Source organism: Pteropus vampyrus, unplaced genomic scaffold (genome assembly GCF_000151845.1).
Source record: "Pteropus vampyrus isolate Shadow unplaced genomic scaffold, Pvam_2.0 Scaffold91, whole genome shotgun sequence".
In the NCBI taxonomy this organism is placed as follows: Eukaryota; Metazoa; Chordata; class Mammalia; order Chiroptera; family Pteropodidae; genus Pteropus; species Pteropus vampyrus.
In genome coordinates this window covers 5745052-5763535 of record NW_011888872.1, presented here as the reverse complement: position 1 = coordinate 5763535, position 18484 = coordinate 5745052, and the positions used below count along the sequence as shown (strand labels likewise).

The 18484-nt window shown below is 35.4% G+C and overlaps 1 protein-coding gene and 1 long non-coding RNA gene across 2 annotated transcripts in view; both read left to right on the top strand.

Moving 5' to 3' along the window:
• Positions 1 to 18484, top strand: part of ACYP2 (acylphosphatase 2) — a 117484-nt gene that overhangs the window by 10245 nt on the left and 88755 nt on the right. The window lies entirely within an intron of this gene.
• Positions 9665 to 14265, top strand: LOC111742313. The gene is made up of 3 exons (XR_002781275.1): positions 9665 to 9781; positions 12538 to 12697; positions 14153 to 14265. It is a non-coding gene; the product is annotated as an uncharacterized LOC111742313 (long non-coding RNA).

The window sequence follows — 18484 nt, the reverse complement described above, 5'->3', positions numbered from 1 at the left end:
GTAGTATAGAAAAAAGTGCCTGGTCTTTTTCAGAGGCCTTATCTTTTCAGCTTCATCAATTCTACTGCTCTCTGTAGCTAACATTTATTGAGCATTTGCAACATGTTAAGCAATATGCTAAACACTTTATATAAATTATCTCATTTAATCTTCACAACAGGTCTTATGAGGTAGGTACTAATCGATACCCAATTTATTTTATTATATTGTTTGCAATTAAGCTTTGGTTTCACTATTTAATGTTTTCATATTTCTGTTTATTGTAATAAGTGAAGTAATAAGATGCAGAGGTATAAAAGCAAAGCTAGTAATCTGCCCCTTCCCCTCTACTTCCCGCCCTTTTATGAAATCTGAGCCAAAGGCCTTCCGAAGCTTTCTCTTTCACTTAAAAGTATTTAAGCATACATTTATCATTAGGGTTTTGTTTGTTTTTACTAAAATAGAATACTTTATGCCTATTTTTCTATGCTAGTTTTTTCATTTGATGAACACCTAACAATCAGTAAATATACCACCACCAACCCCTTATTTTTCTTAATTTCTTTATGTATAGGTACTTGCATTTGTGTGTAAAACTGCACCCCAACTTGAAAAGTGGAGTCCAGAAATTCAGTTTTGTAGAATGTGGGGTAACAGTCAATGGAAAACAGTATTTTTTAGTAAGATTGTCACAAACTGCACAAAAGAAAAGATTGCGAGATCTGTTTTATAGGACTAATAGTTCAGTGGACGAGGAAATGCAAATGACTGAGGTAGACTGAGAATGGGGAATGGGGAGGAGAGACGGTCATGCCCATCACGTTATATCCTAATCCATGTTGTAGCAGGTTTTTGAAGAATTTCCTTAACATCGGTGTAATCATATTATACATTCTGCCCATTTTTTCTTTCCAACCCCTGCACACCCTTCTCTCCCCTTACACTGCCAGTAATCTGTTAGCAATCTGGTGAGTTTCCTGTGTTTGTCTCCATGTTCACTTTTCACACACATACTCAGGTGCACATACAGTTTTGGGTTGTGATCAATGTTCACTTTTAGAAAATGAAATTATGATGTATGCTCTTCTCTGCATCTTACTTTTATCATTTGCGTACTATTAAAAATATTTCAGACGGCTTTCAAAACAGTTGTAAACAATTTTCACTTTTTTTCTTTATCCTGTCAGCAATTGGTATTATTGCTCTCTAATTTTTCTTTTATCTGATTGGGTGTAGAGTGATATATGATTTTTTTTTACTATAATTTTCATTTTTCAAATTACTAGTTAGTTTGAGCATCTTCATGCTTTGGCTTTGTGGATTTGTTTTCATGAACTCTCTTTTCACATCCTTTACCCAGTTTTCCATCGGGTTGCTTATCTTTTGCCATTTTTTTTTTTTCCTCTCTTTAATTCTCCCCCACCCCCCACTTCCACCCCTGACCTATGGATATTGCCCTTAAGAACTGGATCTCTGAAGGCGCCTGGCACACCCAGGAGTATGGTCTGTGGCTCCATCTGGAGCGCGAACCCGGGACCTTCTGTATGTAAAGCATACGTGCTAACCACTACACTGTGGAGCCACACATCCTCTGCCAGTTTTTAAGAACTCTGTATACTGGCGACGATTACTAATTATCTGTTATCTCATTATATATTATCTCTTTTGCAAGTATTTCCCCAAATCTATTGTTTGCTTCTTAATTACTTTTGTTTATGATAGCTTTTGCAACATTAATTGTTTTCTATTTTTATAAACTCAAATATGGTTATCTTTTCTTCCTGGTTAAGAAACAGATTGTAAGTGCTGTTTCCTACATTTCCTTCTAATGTTTCGAAGCTTTATTTATTACATTACATATTTACTCCACCTGGAATTTTTTAATTTTATAATATGAGATTGGGGACTGACTATATTCTGCCAGATGAGTAGCCAGTGTGCCAGCACCATTTATCAGATAATTGCTTTTTTTTCCATTGAATTGAAATACATTTTTGTCTTATGTTAAAATCTCATATAAACTGAATTTTATTTTTGGATTCTCTGTTCTGTTCTACTGATTGATCTACTTATATATTCCTAGACTAGTACTCTATATTGATTTAATTAAAGTGGCTTTATAGTATATTTCCTTTCACTATTCTTTTTCATTCATTTATTTGTTTTCTTGGGAATTTATCTCTCTAAACTTTAAGATACTTTTATCCATTTACTTGAACTTTTTTTTTTAAACTTTCCTGATTGTCTTGCATATATGCTTTTTTAAATAAACTTTGTTTTAGAAGTTTTAGATTTCCAGAAAAATTGTGAGGATAGTACAGAGAGTTTTCATAAACTCTTCACCCAGTTTCCCTTATTAACATTTTACATTAGTATAATACATATGTTACAATTAATGAACCAATATTGATGCATTAGTATTAACTAAAGTCCATTGTTGACTCAGATTTCCTCAGCTTTTACCTAATGTCCCTTTTCTCTTTTAGGAACCCATATTTTACTTGTTTTTTTATTCCCATTTTATGATATTAAGAGACCTGATATTAAATCCTCCCATGTAAAAATATGGATGTCTTTTCATTTGCTCAGATTTTAAAATTTATCCTTCAGTATGATTTTATAGTTGTCATAAAAGTTGTGTGCTTTTCTTGCTGAGTTTATTCCTAGGTATTTGTCTTAGTTTGGGCTGCTAAAACAAAGTTCCATAGCCTGAGTGATTTATAAACAACAGAAATTTATTTTCACAGTTCCCAAGCCTGGAAGTCTGAGATCAGGGTGCTAGCCTGGGCAGGTTCTGGTGAGAGTTCTCTGCTTGGAGTCCAGACTGCCGACTTCTCATTGTATCCTCATGTGGTAGAAAGAGAGCTAGCTGTCGCTCTGGCCTCTTCTTATAAGGGCACCAATCCCATTTATGAGGGCTCCACTTTCATGACCCAATCACCTCCCAGAGGCCCCCTTCCCAAAAATCGTCATATTGAGGATTAGATATCAACATATGAATTTTAGGGAGGACACCGACATTCAGTCCATACCAATAGTTTATCACCCTTGGGTATGAAATATTTTTCTCGTTTCTGTTTTTGGGTACTTATGCCAGAATAGTAAAAATGTGATGACTTTTATATATTTATTTTATATCATAGAGTTACCTTATCAAATATTCTCATTACTTCTACTAGGTTTTTTTTTTTTTTTGTAAACTGTGGTCTATTGGATTTTTCAAATATACAATTTCGTAATTAGCAAAAATAGTGTATCTTTTTTTTAGTGTTTATTTCATCTGCTAGACTCATCGAGACAATGATGAGTGATAACAGCAATAGTGGGCATCCCAGTCTGTGTTCTGATTTTATTTGAAATGGTTTTATTGTTTCACAAGTAGAATGATGTTTGCTGTTGATTTTGGTAAATATTCTTCATCACATTGAATTTCACTCTTGCATTTCTTGAATGAAACTCTGATTGGTCACAGGATGTTATTCTTTTGAATCATTTCTGAGTATTGCTTGCCAATATTTTATTTAGAATTTTTACATCTATATTTTTAAGTGAGATTATGTTTTCTTTTGCTTTTTTTTTAGTACTATATTAGGTTTTGGTGTTAAAGTTTTGCTGGCTTCGTAAAATGTATTTAGGAAATTTTCTATCCTTTCCTTCATTTGGAAATAATTTAAATAATATAGAAGTTAGCTGAAATAAATTATAAAATCACTTGGTCCTGGTACGTTCACAATGGTAGGCCTTTAACCATCATTCCAATGTAGTCTGTTATAATTGGCCTACTTGAGTTTTCCCTTGTTACCAGAGTCATTAATAAGAAACTATCCAATTTTTAAAATTTGTTGCCATAGATTATATAAATTTTAAAAAAAATCTCTTTTGTATCTATATCTCTTTTGATTATTCCTAAACTTATATAATTTTATTCTGTCTTCCTTTTTTCTTAATCAGGCTCAGAAGGTATATTGAAGCCTTTCTGTATAACTATATTTTTGTCAAGTTATAATTGCAGTTTAACTTTTATTTACATTTCTTGCTGTTGTATTGTTTGAGGCATACAGATTTATGACATGTCTTCTTCATAAACAGTGTCTTTTTTCATTACACAGTGTGTCTTTATACATTTTAATGCTTTTAAATTTAATTTCTACTTTGACACTCCTTTCTAATTTACATTTTCTTGCTATTTCTCTGCTTACCTCTGTATTTTCATAATTTTTTGATTATTTTAAAAGTGCTTTTTGTAAACAACATATAGCTAAGTCTTGTTGTTTAACATAACTTGAAATTTTCTTTTAATGGCAGAATTTAGTCTTTTCACATTTAATTTCATATTTAGTGTAATAGTGATTTGTAACAATTTCATCTGTCTGTGTTACCTTACTATTATTTTAGTTTCAATTATCAATACATTCATGTGTTTTTAAAAAGTTTTTATGGTGAACTATAACACCCATATGGAAAAATGCATAAGGTAGACATGTACAGGTTAATGAATTAGTATAAAGCAAAGATTGTTCCCCTATAGTATTACCTTGGGTCAAGTATCCATGGGTCTGGATCTGTTTCTGGGATCTTTATTTTGTCTCATTGGTCTGTTTGTCTGTCCGCGTACCAATACCATGCCGTGTTAATTATTTTAGCTTTATTATGTCTTGGCATCTGGTAGATAAATTCTTCCAACTTATTCCTTGTGTAGATTGCCGTGGCTATTCTAATAGCTAATCTAGATCAAGTTTTCAAGTTCCACAAAACAAAATTTTGAGTGGAATTGCATTGAGGGTATAGATAAATTTAGGGGAGAATTTATGTCTCAAATGTGATGACTCTCGTTTAGTTTGTTCTTTTTACAGTCTCTCAATAGTATAATTTTCTGCATCAAGGTCTTGTATATTTTCTCTCCATGTGTTTATTTGGTAGTTTCGATGCTGTTATAAATGTTACCTTTTAAAGCATTTTTTTCTGTTTATTGCTAATCCACAGAAATGCAATTGAATTTTGTATATTACTTTATTTCCAGCAACTTTGCTAAACTCACTTGTTGATTCTAATAATTTGCATATAGATTCTTTTGAATTTTCTAAGTACATGATCCTACATTTCATCTGAGAATAATGAGAGTTTTCTTTTTTCCTTTCCTATCCTTTTACCTTTTATTTTGTTTTCTTGTCTCACTTGTTAGGACTTCAAGTACAATTTTGAATAAAAGTAATAGTGATTACAGGCATCCATATCTTGCTATTGATCTCAAACTTCCAACATTTTATTAATAAAAAGTATACTTAGAATAAGTTTTTTTTGCAGATACTACTTATTGGATTATTAAAATTGCCTTCTATTTTTTAAATCATAAATGTATACTAAATCTTATCAAATACTTTTTGAAAACGTGATGATATGATTTTTCTTCTTTATTTTGTTATTGGGCAAATTATATTGATCAATATCCTAATGATAATTGACATTTTATTCTTGGAATAAATTCAAATTAGTTGTGATTGATTTTCCTTTTTATATATTGCCATACATTGTTTGCTCCTATTTTGTTAAAGATTTTTGCATCTATGTTCACATGACAGATTGGCTTGTAATTTTCTTCTCTTATAATGTTAAAGTTATGCTGATCTCAAATTTATATAATATTGGTATTTGTCTTTAAATGGTAAAATTTGTTAGCGATTCCTTCTGGGACTGGAATTTTCTTTATGAAAATGTTTTTAATTACGGATTCAATTCTTTTAATAGTTATAGACTATTGAGATTTTCTCCTTCGTAAGTTGTATTTTAAAAATATTTGTCCATATTTTCTAAACTTTCCAATTATTGGCATAAAATCTTGTTATCTTTTCAGTATTTTGGTATATGTAGTTGTTTCCCTTTAATTCCTGACATCGGTTGTGCCTTTTTTCCCCTCTTTTTCTCACTAGGCCTTTATTAATATTATAAATCTTTTAAAAATACCAACCTCTACCTTTGTTGATCTTTTTTTAAGTATGGTTGTTTCCTATTTCATTATTTTTCCTGCAATTATTTTCTTCTTTCTATTTTGTTTGTATTTGGGTTGCTGCTCTTTTTGTAACTTATTGAGATAGATGCTTAGTGCATTGATTTTTCAGCCTTTCTTTTTCTCATATATGTTTTAAAGGCTGTAATTTTTCTCTAAAGCAGTTTCACCTGTATCTCATAAGTTTTTATATGTAATTTAAAATATTTTGTTCAAAATGTTTTCTAGTTTTTAGTGGAATTTTATCTTTGATTCGTGAATTATTAAAAAATATATTAGTTTCTAAATATATCAAAATTCTCTTGGCATCTTTTTGTTGTTGATTTCTACCTAATTACCTTATAGTCAGAGAACATCCTATATTTGATTTCAATCCTTTAAATTTGTTGGGATTGTTTTTATGGCCCTTATCATTTTTATAAAAAGTTCTCTATGTGTCGCAAAGAATGTACATTCTGTAATCATTTGCTGTAGTGTTCTACATGTCCATTAGATCAAATTTGCTGTATATATTATTTAAAACCCTTATTTTTTAAAAAATTATGAGTTTATCTAAGTCAAACTGACATATGCCAGGGAGTAAGATGTCAAATGCTCCCCTGTTCAAAACCCTTATTGATTTTATTTTTACTGCTTGTACAGTTATGATTGTGGACTAGCTTCTTCTGGAAGATTTGTCCATTTTTTCTTTATATATTTTGAATCCATGTTATTTGGTGCATGCATATTTAGACCTGTTGTAGGTTCCTGGTGACTTAAGGTTTTTATCATTAGAAGTATCCTTCTCTATCTTTAATAATGCTATTTGCCTTAAAGTTAATTTGCCTGATATTAGTAGAGTTATACAAGCTTTATTTCTATATGTGTTTGCATAGAGTATCTTTACAAAGAATTTTTAAATTTTATTTTCAATGTTTCTTTATTGTGTTTTATATATTCCTTATAAACAGCATATAGTTGGATTTTGTTTCTTTATGCGGTCATATAATCTTTATTTTTATATTATTTAGTCTAAGCCTAATGGAATTACTGATATATTTAGAATTAAATTTATATTTTATTATGTTCTTTCCACTTGCTTTATCAGTTTTATATTCCTCTTCTTTCTAGCCTTCATTTGGACTGTTTTTTTTAATTCAACCTTTTTATCTCTATTAGTTTAGAAATTTTATGTTCTTTTGTTTATTTTACTAGTGTTTTCCCTAGAGGCACAACATACAATCATAACTAATCAAAGTTTGGCATCAATTTATGCCTTTACTGTCTTTTCTAACAATGCAAGATTTATAGCATCCTTTAAGGGCATTCATCTCTCCATTTATTGATACTATTGTTGTGCATTTTAATTATATATTTTAAACCTGACAAGACATTAGCATTTTCAAAGGTAAATGTTTTGGGGGGAGGGGGTTCCATATATTTCACATTATGTTGCTCTTTTTTCCTTTCTGTTTCTTTGGGCTACAGTATAGGAATATTTCCATTCTGCTGAAAGAGTGGGCCTGCTAGTGATATGTTACCTCATATTTTGTCTGTCTCCACATGTTTTTATTTTACTTTCATTCTTGAAAAATATCTTCACCGTGTATAGAATTCTAATATGGCAGATTTCCCCTCCCCGCTCCCCTGCAGTATCATATTAGTGTTCTGGCACCCATTGTTTTGTTGTGAAGTTGGCTGTCAGTTTTACATGTTGCTTCTTTAAAGTAATTTAGCCTCATTTAAGATGATAACTAATAAAATTGCCAGTTTATAATTTGCAGTAGTAAATATAACATTGATTCTGTCAATTGGTTTAGGTTTATTTTCTTCATTGATGTGTCATTCTCTGGGTACAGATGCAGAGAAGGCATGAAGTAGAGTTCATCCAGGGCTACAAAGAGCAGAGGTGAGAGCAGGACTTGAGGGTGTTTACAAGGTTATGAATATAATGATGAATCTTGGAATCTTGTTTAGACAAGAAGAAAGATGAACTGGAAGGAAACTGATGGGCAGTGAGAAATGATTGCCTTACTGGGTTTTGGATCTAAAGATTTGTAACAGCTCTCAGGAGTACTGTTTTGTTGCACAGTGTGGTCCTAGAATCAGTGGAGTCAATGCAGAAGGGAAGAGCTGAAATAGGGGATGCGAAACATCCCTGATGTTTCCTGTTCCACTATGAGCGAGCGTCTAATGCAGATGGGACTCTCACTGACTTTTCCCACCTCTGTCCAGGAGTGGACTTCATCTGAGTGTTGCTAAGTGTAAATTCCTCCTGGTGTCTGAAAGATATTGAAAATTTGCATATTTTGTTGTTAGCATGATTTTTTCTTTTTACAGTTTTTTTTTTTATTATGGAGTGTTCCAACATACATGAGTAGAGAGAACAAGACAGTGAACCCCATGTTGTCTATTACCCAGTTTCAATAATAATTTCTGACATTCTTGTTTCACATATTCCTCCAACTTTTTTTTACTATTGTTATTGTTAGAGTATTTAAAGCAAATTTTCTGCATCATATTATTCACCTGTAAGTTAGCTTGAGCAATATGAAACTATGAATATTTGACAAAATTTTGATTTCCAAACAGCAATTTCACATCGTTTAATGAATACTCTTTTTCTCTAACAGAAACTCTATATACCTACCAATTTATTTTTCTAAACCCCATAGCAGATCTACCTCCAAATGTCAAAGTGCATCCCATATCAGTTACACTTACCCTGGAAGCTCGTTTTCCTTCTAGTTTGGGTCTAAGCCTGCTGCAGAGCTGTTATTATGGTGCTTCCTTTCCTGGAGTGGGTTCCTGTTTCCTTAGTCATATGTTTTCATCTTCCTTGATTGAGTCCCTTGTTTTATTGTAACATAATTCTCTATAAACCTCCCAAAGAAAGGTGCATGAGACAAAAAGTTTGTATTTTTGTTTGCATTTGTTTGCTTTCATACCCGATTGGTCGTTTGATTATAAAATTCTATGCCAAAAATAATCCCCCACTCAGAATTGTAAAGGCATAGTTCCATTAACTTGTGTTGCTGTTGAGAGATTTGATGTTATTCTCATACAAAGGATTGGAAGTCACACCTATTTATTCCTCTCAGAAAGCTTTTTAGATATTCAGTTTATCCCTGTTTCTGCGTTTTCACAATCCTCTGCCTTTGTGTATGTTTCATTTCACTTTAAATGCTGGGCTCTTAGAGGAGGAGAATTGTCTTTTTTTGACAATTTCTTTCTCTCCTTCTTCTTGGTTCTCTTCTTTTAAAATTTCTGTGTGGACCTGACCCTCTAATTTTCAATGTTTTCACCTAATTTCCAAACTTCATTATCTGGAAAATTGCCTCAACTTTGCCTTCCAACTTTCCTATTAATTTTTTGTTTGTTTCTACTGCTGTATTTTAATTGTTTCTACTTCATCGTATCTTGTATTTTTTTTCATATCTATCCGACAATATTGTGTATGTTTTTCTTTTTGAAACTTTCATCTCTGTTCTCATTGTTTCCTCTAGTTCCCGTTTCTTTTGCCTCTCTTTGCCTTTCCTTTGTTTCCTCTTTGCATGTTTTGCTCCTCTTTCATACCACAGGCTTTCCTTACAGTCAAATTTTCAATAACTTACTAAAAAATATGAATAGTCAGCAGAATAAACAGACTTTTAAGGAAATTTTCCAACATGTAATTGTAGACTTGTTGGCTTGAGGAATGGTGGTGACTGATGGAGAGCTGGCCTTTTAGTTGGGGAACATGCAAATGTTAAATCAATAGATCTTGTCTTCTGCATCCCTGGACCCTCCAAATCCCAAGTCTTCTGTGGGTCCCATGAGGTGAGCTCACTTGCTCCTCGTTGTTTTTGCTTCTGTAGACATTTGGGCTGGATCATCTTTTGTTTTTCTGTGTCATTTACCCTCCTCCATCTGTTTTCCTTCTGATTTGTTGAAATCTCTTATTCAAATTATAGTTTTTTATCAGCTAGGAATATTTTCAGTTACAAGCTTAATGGAAATCCAGACTTAAAATAGACTGAAAAAATAGGGATTTGTTTTTCTCAGTAATAAGAAGTCTGGGGATAGATGGTTACTGGCCTTGGTTTATAGGCCAGTGATATCAGGGCCAATGTCTGTGATTCTCTTGGCATTTCCCTCACAGTCAAAAATGGAAAAGTGCAGCTGCTCATTTATCCACAATTAAGGTAGGAGAAGGCAAGGAGGAATAAGGATTGTGTTACTTTCCATGAACTTCCTCAAACAGACATCTGCTTGTTTCATTGGCTCATACATGGTCACATAGTTACTCTTTGCTACAAAGAAGACTGGAAAATTGGTTTGGCATATTGATGCCATGAACAAAATTGATGTTCTCTTGGCTAGGAGGAGGGGGAGGAGAATGGATACTAAACTTTCATATTTTGATACTACTATTTTAATGGAGTTTCAGGTAACAGGAGATAAACATGCCGTGTTTAACTGCACTGTGAAGAGTGAGAAGATCCATGTAAAGTACTTAGTCAGTGCCCGGTTCATAATAAGCAATCAGTAAACATTTGCTATCATTATATGACTCATGGTGCTCTCTCTTTGCACATGTTGTTTCCGTGACAGTTGGACTGTCCAGGTGGAAATGCACTAGGCTCTTAGATATATGGGTCATCCCTGCAGAGAAACTGGGCTAGAGAAATGAATTTGGTTGTCATCAGTACATGGGTAGTGTTTGACGCCACCTACATGGATGGGATTATGCAGAGAGAGCTTATGTGATGACAAGCAAGCAGGAACCAGACACCAGAGAAGGTAAATCAAACTTAACAAACATTATAAATTGTGATGTCATTACAGTTAAAAATATGTAGGTCTTAAAGAATGAATTTATTCCTTTAGCATCTACTACATGCAACACATTGTTTAAGGTACTGAATTATCAAAAAATTAAACCACAGCAAGAGAAGTTACGGAAATAGGTTGGAAGGTCAGACTAAATGTGGAGCATTTGTAGCTATATAAATATTGCCTTATTTTCTCATAGTTATTAAAAAAACTTTTTTTTATTTTTTAGAATGCTATGACAGTAAGTCATGAAAATCAGAGTTACATTGCCTTTAAAAGTACGAGTGTGATTTCTTCCCAAATTATTGAATGTGGAATTCAACAGGGACCATCATTTATAGGTGGCCTGGCTGCAACTGTAGCAGCCCAGCTCTGTTCTTGCTAACGAGCCAGCAGCATCCAAGGACACACTGCGGGGGGGTGGGGGAGTGGGGTGTGTGTGTGTGTGTGTTTTCTTCCCCTTCTGTATTTCATTTTCTCAGAAAGAATAACTGATGGCTTTCCTTTGCAAAATGCACTATATGATTCAAATTGTAGAGTTAAGGTCTGCCAACATTTTTTGCTGCATAGAAACCATTTTAAATCTATTGTTTTATTAAACCTACTTTTTTTGCAAAATTAAGTAAAAAATATTTTCTGTTTCTTGGAAGTCATTTTAAATTAATGTATACAGTTATGATACTGAGCATAAACCTTTGAGTAAATCTACACAAAATACATTTTTTAAAAGATTAAATAGTAATTTTGTAAAAAAAAAAAGAAAACTAAAACTAAAAACATTCATATTTGGAGACAGTGAGCCAAATTTTAAAATTTAAAATGGCATCTTGATTGCTACATAGTTTTAAAACCATATGTCATGTATCTGTACACTTCAAAGCATCATTCACAGACTGGTTGGTGTATGTATACAAGAGGATGATCAAATGGTTACATGGTCTGGAAAACTATGTCATAATACAAAGAATGCTTTGGAGGCACTGCGGATATTTAGACTGGAGGACAGAATACTTGAAGACAGTAATTTTGGTTGTAGCAATGAGTGAATTTGCTTATTTCAAAATGTTCACCATAATAAAAATTTTCCTGTAAAGGCATCTACTGTATTTAATGGTGGAATTTTATCAATAACTAGGAGTGGACTGTATCAAGGTTCGGCAAACTACAACCTTCAGGCCAGGTCTGTCCTACTGCTTGTTTTATAAATGAAGGTTTATTGGAGCACAAGGTTATAATTTGTCTGCTGTTGCTTTTGTATTACAGTGGCAGAGTTGAGTACTTGCAACAGAGATTGAATGGCCACAAAGCCTAAAATGTTTACTGTCTGGCCCTTTATAGGAAAAGTTTGCTTACCCCTGGCAGAGATTTCAGACAAGTCAAGGGTATTATAGGAGATCTAACTCATTGGATGATGGTAAGTTAGCATAGGTGACCACTAAATTTTTGTCCAATTAATATTCTATGGTTCTATACAGAGTTGACAATATATGTGTACTTAAAATATGTTCGCAGCTTAAGAGTTAGAAATAGAATAGACATATTCACCAATATAGTTGCATTTATCTCCTCCATGGATATTCACCATAAGTAACAGAAAACCTAATAAACAAGTGGCTCAAGCAGGTAGAGTTTGTTCTCAGATATAAAGGAGGCTTGAGGTCAGGGGAATTTGTGCTCAGTAAGCAGGTCTTCCCTGTCAGGACCTGGGTCTGTAGGATTCGCTTATCCTGTCCCTGATGGTTGTAAAATGTCTGCTCCAGCTCCCAGCACCACACCCATAGTTGAGGCTGGAGGAAGGACTCTGGGTCTGTTCCCTTTCATCTGGAAAGCAAACTTTCCCAGAAACTTGCAGCACATTTCCATGTATGTGCCTTTGGCATCTTCAGCTGTGACCAGCTTTTCCAGCCATCGGTAAGGAAGGTGAGTGTTTTGTGTTCTATCAGATGGTCAGGTGCTGTTGCAAAGGGAGACAGAGAGGCTCAGGAAAAAAGTTTATTATACTCACAGGTCCTAGAGACAGAAGGCACGGCGCGGCACGCAAAATCGTGGGGTAAAACACCAGAGTGGTCAGGAGGGAGCGAGGGGGAAGTTTTAGGCCAGAGCCTTTGTTGGGGTTTCTGAAGGAAAAACAAGGCAGGGCAGGGCAAGCAGTTTAGAACTAGCTAGTTTGAATAATTCCAGGGGTGGGGGTGGCTTTGGACTTCAAGAGTGGTCCCTAGCTGCCTGGTACCTGGTGTGGGTGTAGGGGTGGGGTGGGGGGGTGGAGTGTTTAAGAGGGAGGAGTAGGGAGGGCCTCCTGGGATGCTAGAGGAGGCAGGGCTCTGAATTTGTTCACATGTTAAAATCATTCTCAGGGATGAGCTCTTTGCTATCTTTAAGAATTTGCTTGCCCCTAAAAGGGGCAGTCTCTCCCCAGTTTTTGTTTTTTTTTTTTAAGATGTCAAAATAATATAATATGCAGAAAATATGTACAATACAGTGAGAGAGAAGGGGAGTAATTAAGACTGGTATTGGGCTCAACACTCAGCAATGTCTACCATACCTCTCAAGACTTCTCAAGGAAAGGGATTGTCTGTCTTGTCCTATCCTTTGAATTCCCAATGCTTAGCACAGGGCCTGGCACACTATTATGTGTATGTCAGAAAGAGAAGGAGGAATAAGGACATTTGAGAGAAGGGACTATCAGGTACAAATGCACTGAGCTGAAAGGGCCTCTGTTGTGTGTTTGGGAACAAATGACAAAGATAGGCAGATGACTGGGACTTTTGGAAATTGAGGCTGGAACAGTAGTTTGGGGTCAGACTGTGAAAAGCCTTGCATATCACGTTAGTTTGTCCTTCCTTCTGTTTGCAGGGGGAGGCACTGAAAATTGTCAGGCCAGGAAGTGCCGCAGAGTTGTGCATTAGGGTGTTAACTGTGTCGGTAGTGAGGGCTGAGAACTGGAGGAGAGACTGGAATCAGGGAGACTAACAATCTCATACTGTGATTTGATGGAATAAGAAAAAGTGGGGGAACTTGGAAAATGTAACTTTGAAGTCAACATCTAGAAGTTATTCCAAAGTATGACCCTGGACCAGTAGTATCTGTATTATGGCTATTTGTTAGAAATGCAAATTCTTGGGACCCACCCCAGACCTTTAATAAGCTCTCTAGGTGACTCTTAAGTACTTGAAGCTTGAGAATCACTAACTAGAGCAATAGACACGTGGGGTGGAGGAGAGTTTGGAGATCACCTGATCTGATGCACTCAAGCTGCATGTTAGAGTCACCTGGGGTGCTTTTTCGTGGCAACTTGGTTGGGGCCCACAGCAGAACAACTAAACCAGAATCTCTGGGAGTGGGATCTAGGCATCAATTTATTTCCGTTGCTCTCAGGTGATTCCAATATCCAGCCTGGTCTGAGAACCCTTGATCTTGTTTAATACCCCATTAATGAGAAAACTCAGGGCTAGAAGATGAATTGTTCAAGGTCATATACAGCAAACTCAGGTAAGAATCAATTTTTTAAGCTGTCTTCTCCATGATGCTTTAAATACTATTCCAACTTTATAATAATTTGTCTTAAGATAATGGCTTTTAAATCATTCACAGTGACAAATATAACTACCGAATTTTTAGATGAAAAATAGGTTGCAGACAGCATTATAAAAATTATAAAGTTCTCTTTTAATTAACAGTATTTCACACAATAGAAAGTTATCTTTCTTATAAAAATTATGTGAAAAATAAATATTTTTTATATAACAGTTAAGATATGGACGAATAGTGCTTTGTTATTTGTGTGTGAAAGTAATAGAAGCCTTTTTACTGACTATAGGTGGAGCTCTTTAGTTTAAATATATACGGTTTTATTTATAATTTTGAAAATCTTTGTTTTTAAAATAGGAGCTATTTTGGATTTAAAAAAAAAAAAACATTAAAAGTTCTAATAAGTATTCTCAACATTTCTCAGCTCTTTTTCTTATTTTTGTTTCATCGCTTGACCAAAGAATCCAAACCCAGACCTCAAAGTCATTTTCAAATCCATCTTAAATCTGTATTATTATCTCACAGTGTTTAACAAATAGCATATGTTTCCCGTGGTTTTCATTTCTGATTAGTCCCAATGTCGAAGTAGAATTTCTATAAGATGGTTTCCTTTTCTGAATAATGTCAGAGAAAGACATCTTGGATAACAGTTGTTGCTATAGTAACTTCTTCAGCTATTTTTACCCCATTGTGTACAAGGGAGTGTTAACAGCTACCTTCCTGTAACATAAATGAAACATTTTGCCGCCACTTCTGTTTTCCTTTCTTTTTACTGCTCAGTATCCTTCTTATACTGGGACCACACTTGAGGCAACATTTCCAGCATGTGCAGCATGTTATTTTTATATGATGTAAGCCAGAGGTTGTGGTTCCTGGGCCAGCAGCATCAACTGAAAGTTTGTTAGAAACACAGATTCTCAGGGTCCTCATCAAACCTACTGAACCAGAAACCCTGGGTGTGAGGTCCAGGGTTTCTGGTTCAGTAGGTTTGATGAGGCAATATGTACTGAACCACTCAACGTAGGCTATTTTGGAAGGATAAAAATCTTATACTCACTGGTGCCCACATAAAAAATATCCCTGTGCAATCAGCTATGTCCATTTTGTGGTTGTTCAGTGCTGTTTTTAATCACCTAAGGTTTTAGTTCAAAGGCAGAATTCTCAATAATATTGAGCTGGAGCCTGGTACTCTTCATTTTTAGCAAGATCCCAAGTGATATGGATTTTGTTTGTCTGCGGATCACATTTTGAGTAGGGAGGATATTGATGAGCCAAAAAGCACAGGTGAAGACTCTATTCACACCCACATATGGGAGTTATATATGATTTGTGAGTATATACTTTTGGTGTAGTAAGCCTACAGTCAACAAAGTTTTCCTTTTCCATCACAGTGAGAAAAAACAATTTCTGGAACATAATGATCTCTAATTTAAAATGACTCACTCTTGTTAAATGCTACAAGAGCATATTGTTTGCTGGAATCCATCTCTGAGACCCTGTATTTTAATCAGCAGTGGGCCCACTTGAGGATTGCATTATTGCATTATTTTTTTTTAGTTGAGAAACTAATTCATTCACAGTATATTGAAGCTAAAGAGACAATTCTGAAGTTTGGCGGGTGTTTTCAGACAAAATGATTTCAGACAAAAAGAAGTGGTATGTAAGTGTTTAGAATTGTTCCTCAAGCGTTCAGTATTGAGCACCTGCCATGTGAAGCATTGTGCTAGGCACTTTGGGAAATTAAAAAAAAACAACAATAAAGTCCTTAGTCTTGAGATTAGAATCTACCTGAGGAAATAAAATGCCTGTGAAAGTTAATTACCAAAATAGGGAGTAGTCCATCAAATGATAAAGAAGTGTAGTAGAACCTCAAAAGATCAAAGGATAGCTTTTGGCTGAGGAGGTTAAAATTATGGAGTCAGAGTTGGGCTTTGGGGATGGGTAGAATTGGGATATTCAGAGGAGAATGAAAGGGGATGGGGCTCTGTTTAAGACAAGGTGGTACGGGCCATGGTGCAGCTTTGAAAAGTGAACCACAGGTGCACATGGGAACAGGGCAGTAGTTCAGACTACTTAGAGCTTAGACTTCTTGTCAGGAAAGATTATGGAAGTGAGCCATTTAACTGCCCGGCATATGAGTTTTGTGTTGTGCACCAAGGAGCCTTTGAAGAAGGTTTGAGATGGGGGGTGGATGACCCAATCAATCATACTGATTTCAGAAGAACCATTGATGGAATGTTCATGATGAATTGAGATGGCAAAGACTAGAGGTAGAAACACGTGTTGGAAGGCCATTGCATTGGGTGGCCTTGGCAGTAGGCAAGAAAGAAAACAGCAGAAAAAACAATAAGAAAGGTATTTGGCAAAGAGGTAATATAAACTGAAAATATAAATGGATAAAGAAAAGTTAAGATAAATTTATCAATATAAATGGAAAGGAGAGACATTTGGGACTATGTGTCTGTTATTTTGGTGTACCCCTTGTGGCAAACAGCCTCACTTTCCAACTGTCTTGGAGACACTATAGACTAGGTGGGTTAAATGCTATTGCCTTTCTAATTGTTTGAAATTTACATATTTCACTCACATTTCTCTTTTTGGTTTTATATTTTTCTTTATGGTTCTCTACCTTATTTCCTGCAGCCATGAATATGTTTTGAATACTGCTGTTACGAATTCCAAAGCTGGAAATGGATTGTTAGGTAGTACTTTCAAACCAATCATCCTAAGATTGTAGATCCAAAAGGGACGTGAGAAGTCATCTGATATCACTCTAACTCTGACAGCAGAAGTCCTCGAGGACTTGAGGCAGAATAAAACTAGAAGACAATGCCGCATGTCCCCAGACCCCCTCCCTGATAAGATGGTTCACAGAGCTGTGTCATATCAGATCACCAGTGCCTTAGGCTGGAAAGGAGGCTTGGTACCAGGAGAGCACTCTGAATTAGTCTTCCAAAAAGTCTCTCTCCCTACCACTCCTCAAGAGAAAGCTAGTGCACTTTGGACCCTGAATGAAGGAATCTTCTGGCAGGAAATCCAGATGGCTCTTTATTGACAATTATTGGTCATTCTGCAAAAAATTATCTCTCAAAAAATCCTTGGAACCCATATAAGGGTACTAAGTCAGAACCACCCAGCTAACTTATTGTAAGAAACATGATGCCTTCCCACACTAAACACATTCATGTGACCCTCTATTCTAAAAAGTTCTAAGCTTTCCATTCCAGTTTACACAGTCATCCAGCAAAATTAAAGACTAATCAATCATTGGTCCAGTGGTGCCTCATGGTTGTTCTTATCTGGGTGCAGCCTCAGTTTGGGACATCATGCTTTCTGGTCAGCAAGCTAAAGAGAGCAGGGTATGTATCTGTTACCTGGTCTTGGTATCGCCTTAGAGCATTCAGAGAGCTGATGCACTGATTATCGCCTGTATCCTTTAGGCAAGCATTCATTCATCCATGAATATTTATGAAGTTTCTACTATATGTCAGGTAGAGTGTTGGGAACTGTGGATACAAAATGAGTAATATAATCTCAGCCTTCTAAGACTTGAGAGTAGATGGATGAGTATGCAGAATATGTATACAGGATAAAGCAAGTCATGGAGGATTTGATCCAGAGGGGTCTTGGGAAGGACTTTACCCTTCCTGGGAACCGAGACCCTCTTACTTTTCTTGTCACCACCACTATGCCAGGGCACCATCCATTCTGATACTGTGACATTTTATTATTGCTCAAATCATGTGAGCCTGGTTGACACTTCTATCTGTTTGTGAAATCTGCTAAACACAGGGCTAGATAATGTTTGTGGGCCAGACCACGTACCTGAATTGGATGTGTGAACCTTCTCACTAGCAAGATGGTTGGGCTGCCTTACTACTCACCTTGAAGTTTTCCCTCAACAATGGAAACCTAAATCAAGATTCTGTAGCAATTTGGCTTCCATACCTCCTCTCTCATTTCCTAACTTCACATTTACCGTCCTGCTGCCTTTGGTAATGCTCATCTGACAAAGCCGAGAGAGGTAGGTAGCTTACAGGTAGGAAGGGCAGTGGCCGCTCCTAATAAGGGACCCTATTTTGGTTTTGCTTTGTTCTTTTTAAGGCTTCTAATCATTCCACTGGATCTAGCCATCACAAAAGCTTGACAGTAATCCGTAGGTCCCGTCATCATTACTAC